Source organism: Salmo salar, chromosome ssa17 (genome assembly GCF_905237065.1).
Source record: "Salmo salar chromosome ssa17, Ssal_v3.1, whole genome shotgun sequence".
NCBI classification, from domain to species: Eukaryota; Metazoa; Chordata; class Actinopteri; order Salmoniformes; family Salmonidae; genus Salmo; species Salmo salar.
In genome coordinates, this window is record NC_059458.1 from 51,807,670 (window position 1) to 51,827,907 (window position 20,238).

General features: G+C 43.2%; 1 protein-coding gene and 2 pseudogenes across 1 annotated transcript in view; all 3 read left to right on the forward strand.

The window, feature by feature from the left end:
• Window positions 1–14: 14 nt before the first annotated feature.
• Window positions 15–6,240, forward strand: LOC123728219 (acyl-coenzyme A thioesterase 5-like; annotated as a pseudogene).
• Window positions 4,246–20,238, forward strand: part of acot5 (Acyl-coenzyme A thioesterase 5) — a 32,941-nt gene continuing 16,948 nt past the window's right edge. The window contains exon 1 of the mRNA XM_045698460.1: window positions 4,246–4,405. The gene's annotated coding sequence lies outside the window, so the exon portion shown is untranslated. The remainder of the gene's footprint in view (window positions 4,406–20,238) is intronic.
• On the forward strand, window positions 8,103–12,128 carry LOC123728220 (arg8-vasotocin receptor-like; annotated as a pseudogene).

Sequence of the window (20,238 nt, forward strand, 5' to 3'; positions counted from 1 at the left end):
ACCTAGCTATATAAAGCGGTTGCCTATGTCAGCATAGGCAACCGATAATGCCTTTGTCATTATCAAACATTATCAAACTCAGTGTAAGTCATTATCAAACTCAGTGTAAGTACATTTGGACACGAAGTTTGAAGCGAATGGGACTCGTAGGCAATTTGTTCTGTCGCCAACCAGTTTTCACAGGTTAAAGCCAGGACAAATGGAATGTTTATCCCACCATCTTTATCAGTGTTCGGTTGTTTCTGTCTTGTCTTTTTCTACAGGTGTTTGTCCACCATGGTTGGGACTTTCCCGCTTCTGTCAGTGCAGCCAACACGGGGGCTCGTGGATGAGAAGATCCAGGTAGTTGTGAGGAATTTACCTCCAGCGCTCTCAGTGACGCTACATTCCCTTCATCGCTCTGAGGATAAGGACCTTTGGGAGGCGTTCGGCCATTACACCAGCGACGGCCAAAGCACGGTGACGGGTAAGGTTTGTGACCGCCGACCGGGCTTACAGACCGTGTTCTTGGATGTAGCCTTGGCCTAACTTCTGTATGAAATCCCATATATACTATTGTTTAATTCAATTACACGTTGTCCCGGTGGTCGCCAATAAGATCAGCATGCGCTGAACCATGAGATGCTGGCGGCTGGCCAATGTTTTTGCCTGCTAGTTTGCCCTCTATTGCTATCAAGTTAGTATAATATCACTGTACAACACAGCAAACCTTGAGTAAAGGATAGCAAATGAGATGTTATTAAAACCAATATGGCTGTTGTAAAGGTCATTGTAACTCCCTCCATAACCACGAGCACGACAGTGCCTTGATTTTAACTGGTGGTTTTATTCTGTAGTTTGTCATAATTATCACCTTCCGTGAGAACTATAAAGTAAATGAATATACAGTTAAGCACACTCTTACAACCCTCTTGTCTTACGAGTGACTTATTAGCTTGATACAACTCTGAAGTGCTTACATACATAAAAACAGTTTAGCCAGAGATAACAGTATCAGATTAAACACATAAACAAAGGAAAAATACCTCGTTGGCTGCTTATTATAGAAGGGAGGAAATCCCAAACTTCACAATTCTTATTCCTGGCATGAATTCAAGCTTCATCCTTAATTATTATAACGTTACCATCCTAACATACACGCTTCAACCGTTACGAACTACCCCCGAACACAGTGTGGGATTGCCTCACCCCAAAAATGTCGGTTGCTAAGATAATACTCCCGTTAGAACAGTTCTTAGCCACGTAGTTCCGCATGGTTTACAATTTCCCCCGCATAGCGAACACGTAAACAATTCAAACAAAAAACAACGACATAGACTGACAGGTTAATTGTCAGTTACAGTCATGCTGTGGTCGCAAGTAGTATAATTGTTCAAATGCAACACACTTTGAAAGGCGTGACCAAAGTTGATCAACATCTTGACAAAAGTGTTCAACTGGAACACGCTCAAGCAAATGAATACCAAGTTAAAAACACCTGGGAACTTTGATTTTGGAAATATTCGATTTCAGCGTGTTCAAGGCAAGTGGGATGAGCTCCGACTAGGACAAACCGTTTTAAACTGTCAATCAACTTGGAATTCCAAGTTAGGAACTCGGCCTCTTTCTAAAGCTCTGACTTTCATACCTAACAACTACCTCATAACAACTACCTCTTCCCCTACTGTATTTATTTATTTTATTTACTTTTGATCCTTTGCACCCCATTATTTATTTCTACTTTGCACTTTCTTCTACTACAAATCTACCATTCCAGTGTTTTAATTGCTATATTGTATTTACTTTGCCACCATGGCCTTTTTTGCCTTTACCTCTCTTATCTCACCTCATTTGCTCACATTGTATATAGACTTATTTTGTTTTTACTCCATGTGTAACTCTGTTGTTGTATGTTGTCGAACTGCTTTGCTTTATCTTGGCCAGGTCGCAATTGTAAATGAGAACTTGTTCTCAACTTGCCTACCTGGTGAAATAAAAAATAAATAAAAAAATACCTGAAGTTCACTAACATCATTAATTGATTAATAATTAGTTCCCAGTTGTTTTGAAAGCACCATTCAGTGTGTTTTAGAATAAAAAAAAATTAAATAATATTCTTTGTTCTTTACTGACTTGCCTAGTTAAATAAGTTCTTGTTTACAATGACGGCCTACACCGACAAAACCCTGACGGCACTGGGCCAATTGTGCACTGCCCTATGGGATTCCAATCACAGCTGGTTGTGATGTAGCCTGGAATTGAACCAGAGTGTCTGTAGTGATGCCTCTAGCACTGAGATGCAGTGCCTTAGACTGCTGCTCCACTGGGGAGCCCCAGTCAACAGACAACTGACAACTCTGAAAAAACAAGCTCTGATTACAAAAAATACAGAAACCCAAGCCTCTTTCTCTTTTTTGTTGTTGATGTAGTTGCTAAGGATGCCAGTCTTGGAGGAACATATGAAGGAGCAGAGCCCATGGGTCTACTGTGGAGCATGCAGCCTGTTCCAGGCAGTCGGACAGGCCTCAGGTAACACACCAATGCAATTCAATATTTGGGTTCAATTCTACATAGGATAACCAGATAATTTAGGGTGACCAGGCCCGGCTGGACAAGTCAAATAAACTCTCTCTGTCTCTCAGGTTGAGAAAGATGGATGTCCTCACTCCTATGGTGGTACACATCTCTGTGTACAGTGGGCACATGACTGAGGGCTTCAGCAAGCAGTCTCCCTTAGCGACCGTTGTCTCAGAACGATGGTACATGGCACCGGGTGTGTGCAGAATTGACATCAGGGAACATGGAATCCGAGGGACCCTCTTTTTACCCCCAGGTCCTGGACCCTTCCCTGGGGTGTTGGATATGTGGGGAGGGGGTGGGGGGCTGGTGGAGTACCGCTCCTGCCTCCTGGCGTCACAGGGTTTTGTTTCCATGGCGCTAGAGTACCTTTCCCATGACAAGAACAGAACCTCAGACATCGACTTTAAAACCTACTTTGAGGTGATTCTCATACTGTGTGTGTGCCTACAAGGTTGTGCATGTCTTAATGTTCAGAAATGGCCCTGAGAGGGCATAGTCCTGCTGTGACCATTTACCCAGACTCACTGTTATATTACATCACTTCACATTATATTACATCACATTGCATCTGCTACATTGGATCCTACATTGTATCCTTATCACTTGAACTTGAGTTCTATCTCTCTTGTTATGTAGAAAGCGTTCAGGATTGTGCAGGAGCACCCCCTGGTGATGAAGGACAGAGTTGCTCTGTTTGGGCTCTCCTTTGGGGTGTCAGTCGCCCTCACCTTGGTAGCCTACTCCAAAGTCATCAGCGTGAGTCTCGCTCCCACTCTCCTCTTTTTCCTCCAGTTTGGAGCTTTGTATTTATAGAGTGAATTCAGATTCAGAAAGCTATTGTCCCAACACTGACCATGTGTATAAGCTTATGAGTTTGTTCAGTGTGTAACAATAAATCCTGTTTATTCCAGCCCAGATGCTGTGTGTGTATCAGTGGGAGTCACGTCAACCCGGTCAACAAGGCTATCGGTGAAGTGTTTAGAAAGATGAAGGAGTGAGTGGGATGTGGCTGAAAAATAAACCCAAATCTCTTCAAAGTGAAGGTGTAAGGTACCGTGATTATGAAGCTTGTGACATACAGTTCGAATAAAGAAATATAGACTAAAAACATAATTATTTATTGCCAGGGATGGGTATAAGACCCAATTTGATGAAGAGGGCCGTGTGGTCTGGAGAGACATCATTCTGCCCATCCCAACCGACCTTGGAGAGAAAGTGGATGTAAGTCAACACAAACACAGTGGGTTTGTTTACTCATTGCCCTGTCTTCTGACAGATGGGGAGGATAAAGTGTCCATTGATGTTGGTCGTCGGGGAGGATGATCAGAACTTGGCGACAGTGGAGTCTGCCAAGGACGTGAGTACACACACACACAAACACGATTACAAGCTTCCTATGAAATCCATCATTTTCAATGACGCTGAATGTGACCTCTGACCTGCAGATGACCCAGATGATGCGGGTAACGAGCACCTACTGACCATTCTACAATACCCTGATGCTGGACACCTCATTGAGCCGCCCTACACACCCCACTTCAGAGCCAGCAACTTCATAGTGCCTCAAACACGACAGAAAGGTTCTGTACACACACAAAGCTCACACCTATAGTATACACACCTGAACTAAGATATATGTATAACCAATTCTTTACTCCCAATGTAACTAATGATTGTGTGTTGTAGTGATCATGTTGTGGGGAGGGTACCCCAAGCCGCATGCCGATGCTCAGGAAGACTGTTGGGAAAAGAGCCTTAGCTTCCTACGGCAACACCTGTACCCCAGCCCTGACTCTGTCCCTAAGGCCAAGCTGTGATGTCACACCCGAGGAGCATCAAGGACCTAGTATGATTCACTAAGCTATAACTGTTAAAATACATTAACACTTAAAATATAAAAAATACTAAGCTAACATGGAATTGTTTTGGTCATACCATAGATAATTTAACTATTTCATTTAGAATTGTACGACTCCTTTAAGCCAGGTGTATGTTACACGATTTTGGCCCCCATTTAGCTGTCCCAGACAAGTTTTTGAAATTGTCGTTGCCTACTCGAGGCGTTTGGCCGTCACAACGCTCATTTAATGTGAGCAGGTCAGATACGCAATCTGAGGGCAATCAATGTTTGATTTTATCGGCACAATCTGCAGTGCCAGTGAGATTATGATATTTCTCATATCCCAGAATGTGAGCTACTACTACTACTACTACTACTACTACTACTACTACAACAACTACTCCTAGTATGAGTTTTTACTTGCCTTTAACCAAAGTGTCAAATCGGTGCAACTCTGAAGTTCACAAGCAATGTTATTCAATTCAAAATGTTTGCTAGATATTTCGAGTCAGTATGGCAAGCGTGAGTGTCTGACTGAAAACGTTTGAGGCTGCTTTGAGCCACAGCTCGTTGTAGCTATGTTAACAATCTAATCACATAATTATTTTCGCGAGACAGCGTGGTATTGAGAATCCTAACGACCAAGTGAAGAATCTTGTAGTGAGTGACCCCTGTCTTTGCCATGTCGTTTAGTGTGCGCACCACTACATTGTCAAGACAAAAAACGTCAGGAAAGATGGTTGTTTAATGTGAGAGGCTCAGCGATGTTAGGATTTGGAAAGTTGTGTAGTGTACATCTGGTTTTAGGTATTATTTAAAAAATGTATTACTTAAAATATTGAGTTTGGCCTTTACTACTATAACCCATAGAAACGCATTGAATAACACATTCATAAATGGCAAAAAAGACAGTCCAAAAATGTATCATAAGGAATACGATTTTTTTGTGAGAAGACCAATTTTCGAGATGTCTCGGCCTGACAAACGCCTCAGATGTGGAATGTCTGTCACGTCCTGACCAGTAGAGGGAGTATTTGTTATTGTAGTTTGGTCAGGACGTGGCAGAGGGTATTTGTTTTATGTGGTCCGGGGGTTGTGTGTATTGTAGAGGGGTGTTTTATTTATGTGTTCCAGGGTTTTGGGTGTATGTTCTAGTTATTGGTATTCTACGGTTTTCTGGTTTGTGTATTTCTTTTGTCTGTGTGGCTCTCGATCAGGAACAGCTGTACTTCGTTGTTCCTGATTGAGAGTCATATATAAGGAGCTTGTTTTCACCTGGGGTTTAGTGGGTAGTTGTATTTCGCACTGCTGTGAGTATTATCCTGTGAAACTGTCGGTCTGTCTTGTTCTTCGGTGTTCACATTTAGTTAATAAAATATAATGATTCACATGCAACCCACTGTGCCTTGGTCCTCTCTACCCAACGACACCCGTGACAATGTCGACATAGGCGGGTGCGGTGGATTGAGACACAGCCTATGAAAAAAAAAAATAACATATTTAATCTTAAACTGACAGGATTTTGGTGGAGATTATTATTATGTTACTTAGATTGACGCACGGGTGCATCAATATACTCTTAAGGATTAATATGTGTGAAAAGACAGTCATCAGACCAGTGGACACAGCTGTACAACATAAATTGAGGGCTGATGAGTGTCCACAGTAATGGGTCGGAGTCTCTCATTCACTGAACTGCATGAGTTTCAACCTGCCAATAGTGTTAACACCTGTGCCTGAAACCTAACTGCCATAGTACACAGATGATTGATTCTATTTTTTGATTCATTAGGAAATGTGTTGTCTATGATGTTTATAATAAATCAGAAGAAGAATATGAACAATATCTGTTATTGAGCGCATGAGAGAGCTATTTGGTCATTCTTTTGCAGTTCTTCAATATATCACACGAGGATGATGAATGCACATAGCACGTGTAGTGGTGGGCAACGGATGAGTCCTGGGCCTGTATTCCAACATCTGAGTAGGACTGTTGATCTTGGACAAGGATGTCCCTGTCCATGTTATCTTATTCATTATGATCAGAAAGCCAGAACTGATTCCTTTTTGCAATATGGAGGGAGAAGGAGGGATGGAAGGAGAGAGAGATAGTGTGGAGGGATGGAAGGAGAGAGAGAGATAGTGTGGAGGGATGGAAGGAGAGAGAGAGATAGTGTGGAGGGATGGAAGGAGAGTGTGGAGGGATGGAAGGAGAGTGTGGAGGGATGGAAGGAGGGATGGAAGGAGAGAGGGATAGTGTGGAGGGTCTGTTTGTCATCTGGATTGTATTGCTCTTTACCGCTCAACCCTTTGACCCTTCCATTTCTACCTCTGATTCATGTTCAAAGGGGAATAGGAAATAGGGAAGTTCAATGCTGACATAAGACCAGTGTATTGCCTATATTCCCTTCACTGTACATCAATTGAAAATTGTTATCTGACCAATTGTGGTACTGTTACAGAGGGTTACTATAGTGTGTGGTTATGGTATGTGTGTAGGCCGAAGGCCAGGCCATATAGAGGATTTGGCTTTGACAGAGAGCAGGGCCGATCTGTTTGCACAGATTTAGTGCTTAACAGCTCACCTGACTAACAGCTACCAGCTCCTCCATGAGCTAATGCAGTCTCGCTCTAAATTCAAAAGTCACTAAAAAGCCATGCAATAAAACAAACACGAGAGCGCGGGTGCACACACACAAACACAGACATTGTTCTAGAGTGATGATAAACTTAATTGGGGCCATACTTGCGAACATTAAACAGTTTAAATTGAAAGTTTCTCCGTCTCAAAATGCACATTAGCCTATTTAAGTATTTGATTAACTTGCACGTGATAGAACGCTACATTGTAGCTGGTCCCATCAGATAACCTGGCACACGTTAGCCCTATGCTAACCTCCACCAGATGAGTGATTATTTCCTGTAACAATGTTCCCATCAGGCTGTCAAAGATCTTAGACTTCATATCCACCGACCAATGGCATTTCTTAAAATAAGTCAACCATGGTCACTAGTGGGATATTTTTAAAAGGTCCAATGAAGCTGTTTATATCGCTATCAAAAAATGTCTGCTGAATAATTTAGTACCTTACTGTGATTGTTTTCAATTAAAATCAGTGTTGTGGATTTATGGACGCCAAGGGAAGCTAGTCTTCCCCAAATATTTGACTTATACATTTTTTTTAAATATCTTTCGTCTCTGTATTTTCATAGTTTTTCGTCAATTCATAAGTGGCTGAATCACACTGGAGAAATCATCAGAGCGAGGGAAACCGCGCCCCTCTGTCTTAGTATGTGTAGCCCATGTATCTGCTGCTATCTGGACCAAAAGCCACTGTCTGTTCACCCCGCTACCATCCAGAAGGCAAGCTCAGTATAGGTGCACCAAAGCTGGGACCGAGAGACTGAAAACAGCTTTTATCTCAAGGGCATCAGACTGTTAAACAACCATCATTACCACAGAGGCTGCTGCCTGCATACAGACTTGAAATCATTGGCCACTTTAATAAATGGATCACTAGTCACTTTAATAATGCCACTTTAATAACGTTTACATATCTTGCATTACTCATCTCATATGTTTATACTGTATTTTATACCATCTATTGCATCTTGCCTATGCCGCTCGGTCATCGCTCAACCATATTTTTATATGTATATATTCTTATTCCATCCCTTTACTTAGATTTGAGTGTATTAGGTAGTTGTGGAATTGTTAGATTACTTGTTAGATATTACTGCACTGTCAGAACTGGAAGCACAAGTATTTCGCAACACTCGCAATAACAACTGCTAACCATGTGTAAGTGACCAATACAATTGAATTTGATTTTACTCCCCAGCAGAACATCTCAAAGAACAACCTGTTCTCTCTACAGACCACTGGGCAATGTTGAGGCAACATGGAGACTCTTCTCTCTCATTGTTCTCACAAAAACACATGAATTAAAATATTTTTAAAAATATATGTTTTTACTTCCTTCCCGGAACAGTGGTTCAAACATAGTTACTTCTGGGTTTGTTTTCAGTTCAGACTCAGGAGCTCTATTGTATAGAACCCACAAAACGTTTTTTTGTGGATAAGTGGAATGCAGTATTCATCTTCCTGAGCTTTTAGGGTTTTTAATGATTGTTTTGGTTGAATAGGCTTGTATATCAGCTCTCTATGTAGCTAACCTATTCCTTCCCCCCAGACAATCTCACTCCGCTATTGTTCAGTGGATTCTGAGCCAAACAACAACACTCACTATAGCTTCATATTGCTTTGGTCTGACAGACCCAGACCTCTCTGCTAAACACACGCACACACAACCCCATACACACACACACCCCCTGTAGCCTGTATATATTTATCTGGCCCTGCTCGATTCAACAGTCTTCCACAGGGCTGTCCTCACTCACACAAAGGCCGGTAATTTTCTTGACACTGGTGGCCACTTAGAGATAAATATGTTGAGGCAGAGACCATACCAAACAATGTGTGTCATATGTCGCCAACCCATATCAAACACATATCATGAGCCAAATTACACCAAACACGCCTCCAACACAATCATCAAGTTTGCAGATGACACAACAGGGGTAGGCCTGATTACCAAAATCGACGAGACAGCCTACATGGAGGAAGTGAGGGCCCCGGCAGAGTGGTGCCAGGACTGTGCGCAAAGAGCGAGTTTATGTAGACGATAGACTCTAAGACATTGCTTAAATTTAAAGCTAGCTGGCAGCAGGTGATCGTGGGCGCGGATTGGTTCAGGACAGTCATGCACTTCTCCGGAGACGCACTCTTCCCTTCAGAGAGCTCACTCAACATCATGGAAGAAAATGTGAACATAGGCTTCGACCCCACCGGCAAGCCGGGGATGATGGAGGACCCTGGGAACGACACCGGCACTCTTGAGAACTCCAGCGACCCGTTTGGCCGGAACGAGGAGGTTGCTAAGATCGAGATCACGGTGCTTAGCGTGACATTCGTCGTGGCTGTGGTGGGGAACCTGAGCGTGCTGCTGGCCATGTACATGAGCCGACGGAAGCCCTTGCGCATGCACCTGTTCATGAAACACCTGAGCCTCGCGGACTTGGTTGTGGCCTTTTTCCAGGTGCTGCCGCAGCTCTGTTGGGAGATCACCTTCCGCTTCTACGGGCCTGACTTCCTGTGTCGCATCGTCAAGCACCTGCAGGTGCTAGGGATGTTCGCGCCCACCTACATGATGGTGATGATGACGCTGGACCGCTACATCGCCATCTGTCACCCGATGCAGACCATTCACCAGCCCACGCAGCGCGCCTATATGATGATCGGGGCCACCTGGGTGTGTAGTCTTGCCCTGAGCATGCCCCAGTATTTTATCTTCTCACTGAGCGAGGTCCACCCGGGCTCGGCCGTGTATGACTGCTGGGGACACTTTATCCAGCCGTGGGGTGTGCGCGCCTACATCAACTGGATCACCGTGGGCATCTTCCTTGTGCCCGTGGCCGTGCTCATGCTCTGCTACGGCTTCATCTGCCGATCCATCTGGTTGAACATAAAGTACAAGACCCAGAAGAGCACGATTGCGATGGCACTTGTGAGCAAGAATGGGCTGATCGGGAAGACTTCAGTCAGCAGCTTCACCACCATTACGCGCGCCAAACTGCGCACAGTGAAGATTACTTTCGTGATCTTGCTGGCATACGTGGTGTGCTGGGCTCCGTTTTTCACCGTACAGATGTGGTCGGTGTGGGATGAGAGCTTCTCGTGGGATGGTACGTGTTGTATTTGGGCTCTGAGCCGTAAGTTAGTGGCAGCGCGCGCTGGTGCCATGTCTCCGTTCATTGTGTTTTTAAACATTCCATTATTGCTTAGGTCTACTTCCTCAATAATACGTTGGCAATAGTGCACAGCTTCAGCATATATTTCATGCATCACCCAAGGGGCTTCCCTAAAATCTGCTTCACTGCTCTCCAAATTTAGATAGCTTTTACGCAACAGTTTACCACGGACATAGTGAGACAAAAACTGTATAACTCCTCAGATACATAGACCAAACTGAAACAAATAGACTATACAGACAGTCAAGACGTATTACTTAGGCTATAGGCTGTGCAAACTGGAGACCTGGGGTACATTATTGTGACCTCAATGGAATAACCGCGCACAAAAACCTCTTACTGGAAGTCATTTCATTATCATTTCTGTGCATGTGAGTTAACTCATAACCCATTGCCTTGATGAGGTCTGTATGTAGCGGATGTTATTCCTCCTGCTGTAGCTTGAATTATCGGACCGTGCGCAATATAGAAAAACAGCAGAACCACCTAAAGGGCATACATAAAGTGTTAAACACGTGCCATTTAACGCAACCGTTGTGCAGGTGTGACAGACAGTTGTGAAAACGACCACCGGTCTTAGTTAGTGCATTCATCTTAGACGCAATCATCAGTTGTACATCCATTTTTAGACTTATAAGTGACGAATACGTACCCACTGATTCTTGAAGAATATAACTCATAAATGCCTTATGAGCTTAGTTAAACTGTCGTACCACATTAGAACCGAAAACATATGATTGTTTTACGCCAATGTTGGTAAACAATGTAAATGTAAACAAACACTGTATAGCCTAAAAATATGGTTAAAAACTACAGTGCCTTCGGAAAGTATTCAGACCCCTTGACTTATTCCAGGAGAGATGGATGCACTGACTCTGATCTCTCCTGGAGAACTCCAAATGTTAATTAAATATTTTGCTGGCGAGTCAGTGACCCTTCAGACCTAGTGGCTTGCTGAGACTCCCTCGAGAATACGCATAAATAGTGTGCGTCACTGCTAGTAGATAAACAGAACAAGCTTGAATGTTTTCTCCTTCACTGACTGGCCGACACCTATTCCCTGTTTCTCTCTCTCCAGACTCTGAAAACACCACAGTCACCATCTCGGCTCTGCTGGCCAGTCTGAATAGCTGCTGTAACCCGTGGATCTACATGATCTTCAGTGGCCACCTCCTCTGACATGGTCCACGGTCTGCCGTGCTGCCGGAGGCTGTTCCACATGTTCGGCCATCAGGACTCGAACAGCAGCATCTGCCGCACCACACTCCTGACCCGGGGACCACCCCTGTCCCTACCCCGGTGGAGCTCAGAGAAAAGCTCTTGCAAAGATTGCATTCACCACTCCCACAGGAACTGTCAATCAATCCCGGTGGAGTCTTGACCGCGCGCTCACAGTAAACACTGTCCATATGGTTCAGTTTACGCGCCACAGCGACGACGACTGTCGTACGTTTAGGGGGAGGCTTAATGGAACCAATGTGAACAGAGTCAGTGCATCCATCTGTCCTGGAGATTGTGTTTCTGCTCAGAGAGGTATTCAACACTCATCAATCCGTCAGTGGAAATGTGGCAGGCAATAACTAGGACATCCTGTCTCTTCTTGCTAAATGTGAACTGACACAGTCAGGAGGCATCTAAAACCCAGGCGGTACTAATATGTATGTTCTTACAGGCTCTTATGGGCCCAGACTCTTGCAGCGATCAGAATCGTTGCCATTAACCAGTCATTTCAAATGAACCGAGAGGTCAGGCCTGTGTTGTTCAGTAACTCATCATATGCCTAATATATGGTAATTGCCATTTTTAAATGACTGGTTGACTGTGACTTGGTGATTATGTTTAGGTTTACTGTACATTGTCCCCATTAAATAGTTAAACTGTTTTTAAAAGGTTTAATAAAAAACAATAATATACTGGCACACACCACTCTTCTTTCTCCCTTCATCACTCTCCCCCAACGGACCGCTCTCTACCCCTCTCCCCATCAAGCCCTTCACTCCATCTTTGTGAAGTATGTTGTTGTTTCCTTCATTGACTCTTCATCATCCCTTAGGGGTTTCCAGTCTGTGAGAGATGGAAGGTTCTAGAAGGTTTACCACCCCAAGATATTCCTGAACAACGTCTATTTGCGCCCCTACTGGATGGAAATTACAAGTGTAATGGCTGTGCTCAATGCAATGCCACTTATAAATGTAGATCCTTCAAACACCCACAAACAGGGAAATCGATCCCAATCAAAGGTGTTATTACGTGCTCCACTAAGGCAGTTATTTATCTTAGAACTTGTCCTTGTGGTAAAAATGATGTGGGTAAAACAAAGCGTGAATTAAAAGTACGTATCTCAGAGCATCGTAGCACCATTAGGTGCAAAAACTTGACTTACCCAGTTGAGGCCCACTTTTTGGAAGCAAACCACTCGATTTCGTCTCTGCTTTATATTGGCATCGAACATGTCACCCTCCCGAGGAGAGGGGGTGACCTTGTTAATTTATTGTGAAAACGAGAGGCTGCCTGGATCTTTAACTTAAAGACCCTTGCTCCCTTCGGTCTCAACATAGACTTTGATCTTAAGCCATTCTTGTGATTATTGTGACTTTGCCATTGTAATTGTTTGTAAGCTTGTGTAGTCTAAAATGAATCTATGATCGTATGCTATCCATTTGTATGCTGTTCTTTGTATGCCATTTTTATATTTGAGAATTAACCAATGATATTAGGCCACACTTGGCCATGATTACAGACACCTGTGTGTCTTTTGACACTATATAAATTAGTCATCTCTCAGTGTTTGTGATCATACCCTGATGAAGACAGCTTGGCTGTCGAAACGTTGGACATTACATTTTTGTGTCTGAGCTCCTAGAGTGTGCGGCTTTCCCTTACTTTCAAGAGATGGAAGGTTGAAGTGAGTCAGTTCGGTCTTGAGTATTCTGTGGGGAGTGTTGAGGAAGGAGACTGGCACCTGGGTTCCATTCCATTCTAAATCCATTTAGATAAAAGCCACGCATCGACGTTTGATATTATTGTAATTATATGACATATATGAAATGTACAGTGTATACTAAATGAAATATCACTATTTCAAGTCAAATCAAATGTTATGTCATATGCGCCGAATACAACAGGTGCAGATCTTACAGTGAAATGCTTACTTACAAGTCCTTAACACTTTTTTTTCTTAAAACTGCATTGTTGGTTTGTAACGGCCGTCGTCAGATTGAGACCAAGGTGCAGCGGAGGATGTGTTCATATTAAGGATTTTAATAAACGAATGAACACTATACAAAAAGAAAACACGACAAGGAATGACAGCCAAACAGTCCTGTCAGGATTAACAAACCTAGACAGAAAACATTCACTCACAAACCCCAAAGGAAAAACAGGCTGCCTATGTATGACTCTCAATCAGCAACAACGATCTACACCTGTTCCTGATTGAGAGCCATACACGGCCGAAACAAAGAAAACCACCAACATAGAAAAAGAAACCTAGAACGCCCACCCATGTCACACCCTGGCCTAACCAAAAATAGAGAACAAAAAAACCCTCTCTATGGCCAGGGCGTTACATGGTAAAAATAGATAGGTAAAAAATAATTAAAGAGCAGCAGTAAAATAACAGTAGTGTGGGGGCACAGGTTAGTCGAGGTAATGGAGGTAATATGAACATGTAGGTACAGGTAAAGTGATGTCACGTCCTGACCAGCAGAGGGCGTATTGCTTAGTCTAGGTCAGGATGTGGCAGGGGGTTTGTGTTTGTTAAATGTTGGGTTGATGATTGGGACTTCCAATTGAAGGCAGGTGTGTATAGTTGCCTTTGATTGGAAGTCCTATATAGGTGTGTGTTTGTCTTTGGGGTTGTGGGGAATTGTTCTGTGTGTAGCCTTGGGCCTTACCAGACTGTTTTTGTCGATCGTAATTAAGTTTGTTATTTTGGGTGTTCATTTTGATAGTTAATAAAAGTCAAGATGAGCCTGCACATACCTGCTGCGTTTTGGTCCTCCTCTTCTCTCCAGTACGACATTTTTAAGGATGAGTACGACTTATTCTATGACAAGTGACTATGCATAGATAATAAACAGAGAGTAGCAGCAGCATAAAAGAGGGGGCTGGGGACAATGCAAATAGTCTGGGTAGTCATTTGTCCTGGAGTGGCTTGGGGGTAGAAACTGTTAAGAAGCATTTTGGACCAAGACTTGGCACTCTGGTACCGCTTGCCGCGCGGTAGCAGAAAGAACAGTTTATGACTAGGGTGGCTGGAGTCTTTGACAAGTGCTAGGGCCTTCCTCTAACATGGCCTGGTATAGAGGTCCTGGATGGAAGAAAGCTTGGCCCCAGTGATGTACTGGGCCGTATGCACAACCCTCTGTAGTGCCTTGCAGTTGGAGGCCGAGAAGTTGCCATACCAGGCAGTGATGCAACCAGTCAGGATGCTCTTGATGGTGCAGCTGTAGAACTTTTTGAGGATCTGAGGACCCATGCCAAATCTTTTCAGTCTCCTGAGGGGGAATAGGCTTTGTCGTGCCCTCTTCACGACTGTCTTGGAGTGTTTGGACCATGTTAGTGTCATGACGTTGGCCTCTTTGAGTACAGGGAGGACAGTTGACCCCCTCCCCCCTTGCACCATCCCCCAACCTACCTTCCGCCACCCAGTCCCTGTGTGAAGGAGTGGTAAAATTCCAGGAGAATCTCTTGCCACATGGCCCATAGAGAGACACAGGAAATTCTTCCAACTCACAGAATTGGGGAGCCAAGCGACATTTGTGTTCTGGAGAAGGTATGGAAGACTGGTGAAGAATCCAGCTACGAACTGGTCCGCTTGGTTCAATTTTGTGATACTCAGAAGAGACAATATAGCCATATTACCATAAAACTGTTTATATAATAGCCTCAGCGATGAGACTTGCATCCACATGGTTGTATAGAATGTATTAATAAGGATAAAGCTATTTGTAATACATTGAGATGCTATGTACTGATGTTAATGTGATAGAATTGTATTTCTGTACCAAGCTTAACTCAGTCATCGGCACGCCCCCAGGGACACAGACAGGACCAGGCGTCATTTGACAAGCCTGTTCTATGGTCACTATAAAACCCCACCCTGATCTACTTTCTGCAGACCAGGCCTCCACTCCATTGCAAGTTGGCCAATAGGTTTAACCATCCAAGTACTCTACTGAAAGTGAACTATACCACGTGGTTAACTTTTAGACTATTGATACCGACAGAATAAGAACAAGTCTTTGATATTAATTAATAGTCTGCAGCTAGAAATTATATAATTGAACGCGAAGACCAACGAAACATCCATTCTATAACGACATTAATGAATGTCGCTTTGAAAGATCCATTCTAACCGAGAGAGAGAGAGAGAGAGAGAACTCTCCAACAGAACGACGCTCCAACAAGGATCCCGACGACACACTGAGCGTAAATATATATTGTTTGCTATTGTTCTCGAATGAGTGAGCGTTCATGTGCAAAGGATTAGCATATCAATTGTTAATATTAATGAACTCTGTGTACCTCCTCAGCTGAACTTTTATGACCCATTGTTGAACAAGACACCAGCCACGCCTGTTTTAGCCCACTAGGGCACATTACTCTACCAATTCTTTGTGATGATAATTACTGTTTGTATACTTTCTGTGAATTACTTAGTTTAGTAAATAAATGATTTTAAGACAATTGATGTATGGATGATTTTAGTAAAGACTGGGTTTGTGCAGATACAACAATTTACGACGTTTGGAATGAGACTGGACACGAGGTAAAATACACCATTTAAACCAGAAGATAATCGGCCTATACTATAATAGAATATAATATATAAGGTTATAATGTAGGAAAGTTATATTAGGAAAATTATAACTTTGTAATCTGAATATTTTCCTTGGTGCCCCGATCTCCTAGTTAATTACAATTAAACGATTAATCAGTTTAATCGCGTGATAATAATTACAGGGAGTTAATTGATAAACATGTCTTCAGTTTAATGGTACCCCAAAGACATGACATTAGTTTGTTGGTGATGTAGACACCAAGGAACTTGAAGCTCTCAACCTGCTCCACTGCAGCCCCGTCGATGAGAATGGGGGCGTGCTCGGTCCTCCATTTCCTGTAGTCCACAATCATCTCCTTTGACTTGATCACGTTGAGGGAGAGGTTGTTATCCTGGCACCACACTGCCAGGTCTCTGACGACCTCCCTATAGGCTGTCTCATCTTTGTTGGTGATCAGGCCTACCACTGTTGTGTCGTCGGCAAACTTAATGATGGTGTTGGAGTCGTGCCTGGCCATGAAGTCATGAGTGAACAGGGAGTACATGAGGGGACTGGGCATGCACCCCTGAGGGGCCCCTATGTTGAGGATCAGTGTGGCAGATTTGTTGTTACCTACCCTTACCATCTGGGAATGGCCCGTCAGGAAGTCCAGGATCCAGTTGCAGAGGGAGGTGTTTAGTCCCAGGGTCCTTAGCTTAGTGATGAGCTTTGAGGGCACTATGGTTTTCAATGCTAAGCTGTAGTCAATGAATAGCATTCTCACATAGGTGTTCCTTTTGTCAAGGTGGGAAAGGGCAGTGTGGAGTGCAATAGAGATTGTATCATCTGTGGATCTGTTGGGGTGGTATGCAAATTGGAGTGGGTCTAGGGTTTCTGGGATAATGGTGTTGATGTGAGCTATGACCAGCCTTTCAAAGCACTTCATGGCTACAGATGTAGTCATTTAGGCAGGTTACCTTAGTGTTCTTGGGCACAGGGACTATGGTGGTCTGCTAGAAACATGTTGGTATTACAGATTCATTCAGGGACAGGTTGAAAATGTCAGTGAAGACAAAACAGTTCTGTAGCTAAGCATCTGCGTTGTCTGACCACTGCTTTATTGACTGAGCCACTGGTGCTTCCTGCTTTAGTTTTTGCTTGTGAGCAGGAATCAGGAGGATAGAATTATGGTCAGATTTGCCAAATGGAGGCTGCATTTCTGTGTGTGGAATAAAGATAGTCTAGAGTTTTTTTCCCTCTGGTTGCACATTTAACATGCTGGTAGAAATGAGACAAAACGGAATTAAGTTTCCCTGCATTAAAAGTCCCCGGCGACTAGGAGCACCGCCACTGGGTGAGCGTTTTCCTGTTTGCTTATGGCCGTATACAGCTCATTGAGTGCGGTCTTAGTGCCAGCATCGGTTTGTGGTGGTAAATAGACAGCTACCTACGAATAATATAGATGATAAACTCTCTTGGTAAATAGTGTGGTCTACAGCTTATCATGAGATGCTCTACCTCAGGCGAGCAAAACCTCGGGACTTCCTTACTATTAGATTTCGTGCACCAGCTGTTGTTAACAAATATACACAGACCGCCAACCCTTGTCTTACCAGAGGTTGCTGTTCTATGTTGCCGATGCAGCGTAAACCCCGTCAGCCGTATGCTATTCATGTCGTCGTTCAGCCACTACTCGGTGAAACATAAGATATTACAGTTTTTAATGTCCGGTTGTTAGGATATTCGTGATCGTAGTTAATCTATTTTGTTATCCTATGATTGTAAGTTGTCCACTATATCTCTGTCTCTTTCTCATGTGAATCACAGGGATTTGGGTTGACTTGTCAGAGAAAAAAATCTTTGTACAGTACCAAGTGAGTAATCTTTGTCCTGATATCTAGAAGCTCTTTTCAGTCATAAGAGACAGTGGCAGAAACATTATGTACAAAATAAGTTACAAATAACGCGAAAAAACACACAATAGCACAATTGGTTAGGAGACCATAAAAAGACAGCCATCTCCTCCGGCGCCATTATACATGCCATTATATTTGCCATCTCAATGTGACCTATTTCACCTGTACATATTATGTCTGAGATTGTAGGACATTATGCTGTAAAGATATGGAATATATAACGCGATCTGGCATGGGACTATATGTTTTCATATGTCACAAGAGCTCCACGCCTAAACCTAGGCTTATACCAGTTATTCTAAACATGTACATACAGAGAGTTTCCTTCAATAACGGATGTTTATATTAGACTTAGTTTACATATCAAGTACATATTCAACAGGGAGGGAGAGACAGAGAGAGATTGGGTGTATGCTTGTGACATTAAGAGCAGGTATAATCCATACACAGCCATGTTACAGTACCAGGCTGACTATGTATTGATATCACATTCAGTGGACTCTGCACCTTTATCTCTTAGATTTTATTCTCCCCTACCAACCCACACACTCACTCTGTCCATTACTATCCCCCGCTATCCTCAAACACGCAAGCTCTCCTGTCCATCAACTTGCCTTGTGCATCAGGAGCTGGACGTCTACTATATGGGAAGTTATGGCTGGGACACTGCTAATTATAACGTTATGGCTGGTAATGTTATCTACCAACAATTTTGCACCAAACCTAAATGTTTTAATGGTGTTTATTATGTTACTTCGTGCAATGCAATGTTTTTCACATTGTTTACCCTGAATGATGGTAAAACCGAATTCCCGATCAGTGATTGTGCTGTTACGCACCACAGATATGTTATACAGAAGTTGTAGTAGTTGGTACTGACTTGTTTGGCCTCCAGGACAGGATAGAGCTCCTGGTCAACTGGTAGGTCCTCAGGAGATTCCCCCTTTCAATGTACTACACTTGTCACGGATCCCTCTGGAAATTTCATTGCGCACCCCTGCCCCTATTCCCACTGATTGTATTTGTATATATGTGCCCTTTGGTCACCATAGTGCTGTCGATTATTGTTACAATGTCCGTCGGTGCGTGTCAGTACCTGTGCTGTGTGTTTTAGCTTTCGTGCCAAGATTGCCAGATGATTACTAGTCTCGTCCCGTGGGTTAATCATTGTGCGTGTGTGTCATTTATTTGAGGTACTCCTCGTTCTTTTGCTTGGGTTTCAACCCTGTGTTTTTTTTACGTGTTTGTTTGGTCTTCGTCCCTGTGCCCTTACATGGCGTGCCATAATTTGGGGTATGATTAACAAAAACGATTACGCATTCCGGTCTGTCTGAGTCTGTCTCCCGAATCATTGTTACCAATGTGACAACACTGAACAAAAATATTAACCTAACATGCAACAACTTCAAAGTTGAGAGAAGTCTGCTGCTCTGCAGGATGTTTCAAGGATGGGGTCTAACAACGCAGCAAGAGAGGCAATCAGTGTGCGGGAGATCTTCACCTCCTACTTATTTGAAGATGATGCTGTTCCCTGGCAACACCATAGACTACACTATGCACAACAAAGGCTCTTTTAACCTCTTTGGGCTAGGGGGCAGTATTTTGATGTCCGGATGAAAAGCATGCCCAGAGTAAACTGCCCGCTACTCCGGCCCAGAAGCTAAGATGTGCATAGTATTAGTATATTTGGATAGAAAACACTCTGAAGTTTCTAAAACTGTTTGAATTATGTCTGTGAGTATAACAGAACTCATATGGCAGGCGAAAACCTGAGCCAAATCCAACCAGGAAGTGGGAAATCTGAGGTTTGTAGTTTTTCAAGTGATTGCCTATCCAATATACAGTGTAAATGGGGTCATATTGCACTTCCTAAGGCTTCCACTAGATGTCAACAGTCTTTAGAACGTTGTATCTTGCTTCTACTGTGAATGGGAAGAGAATAAGAGCTATTGGAATCAGGTGTCTGGAAAATTTCCATGAGCTCAGTCATGCGCACGGCCGTGAGAGCGAGCTGAGTTCCTTTTCATTTCTTACGACATAGGAATTGTCCGGTTGGAATATTGAAGATTTATGATAAAAAACATCCTAAAGATTGGTTCTATAAATCGTTTGACATGTTTCTACGAACTGTAATTGAACTTTTTTTACTTTTGTCGCCACTCACTATCTGGAGCGAGCAGTCGCACCACGCTTCGCTCCACAGGTAATATTACACTTCACTACATTACAACGGCTTGATTTGTTTGATCTGAGCAATTCTTCTTAGCTAGCTACATAGCCGTCTTTGTATCAAAGATAATTGTGTAGTTTAGAGTAATTGAGTAATTATCGAGGCTAGCTATCTTCG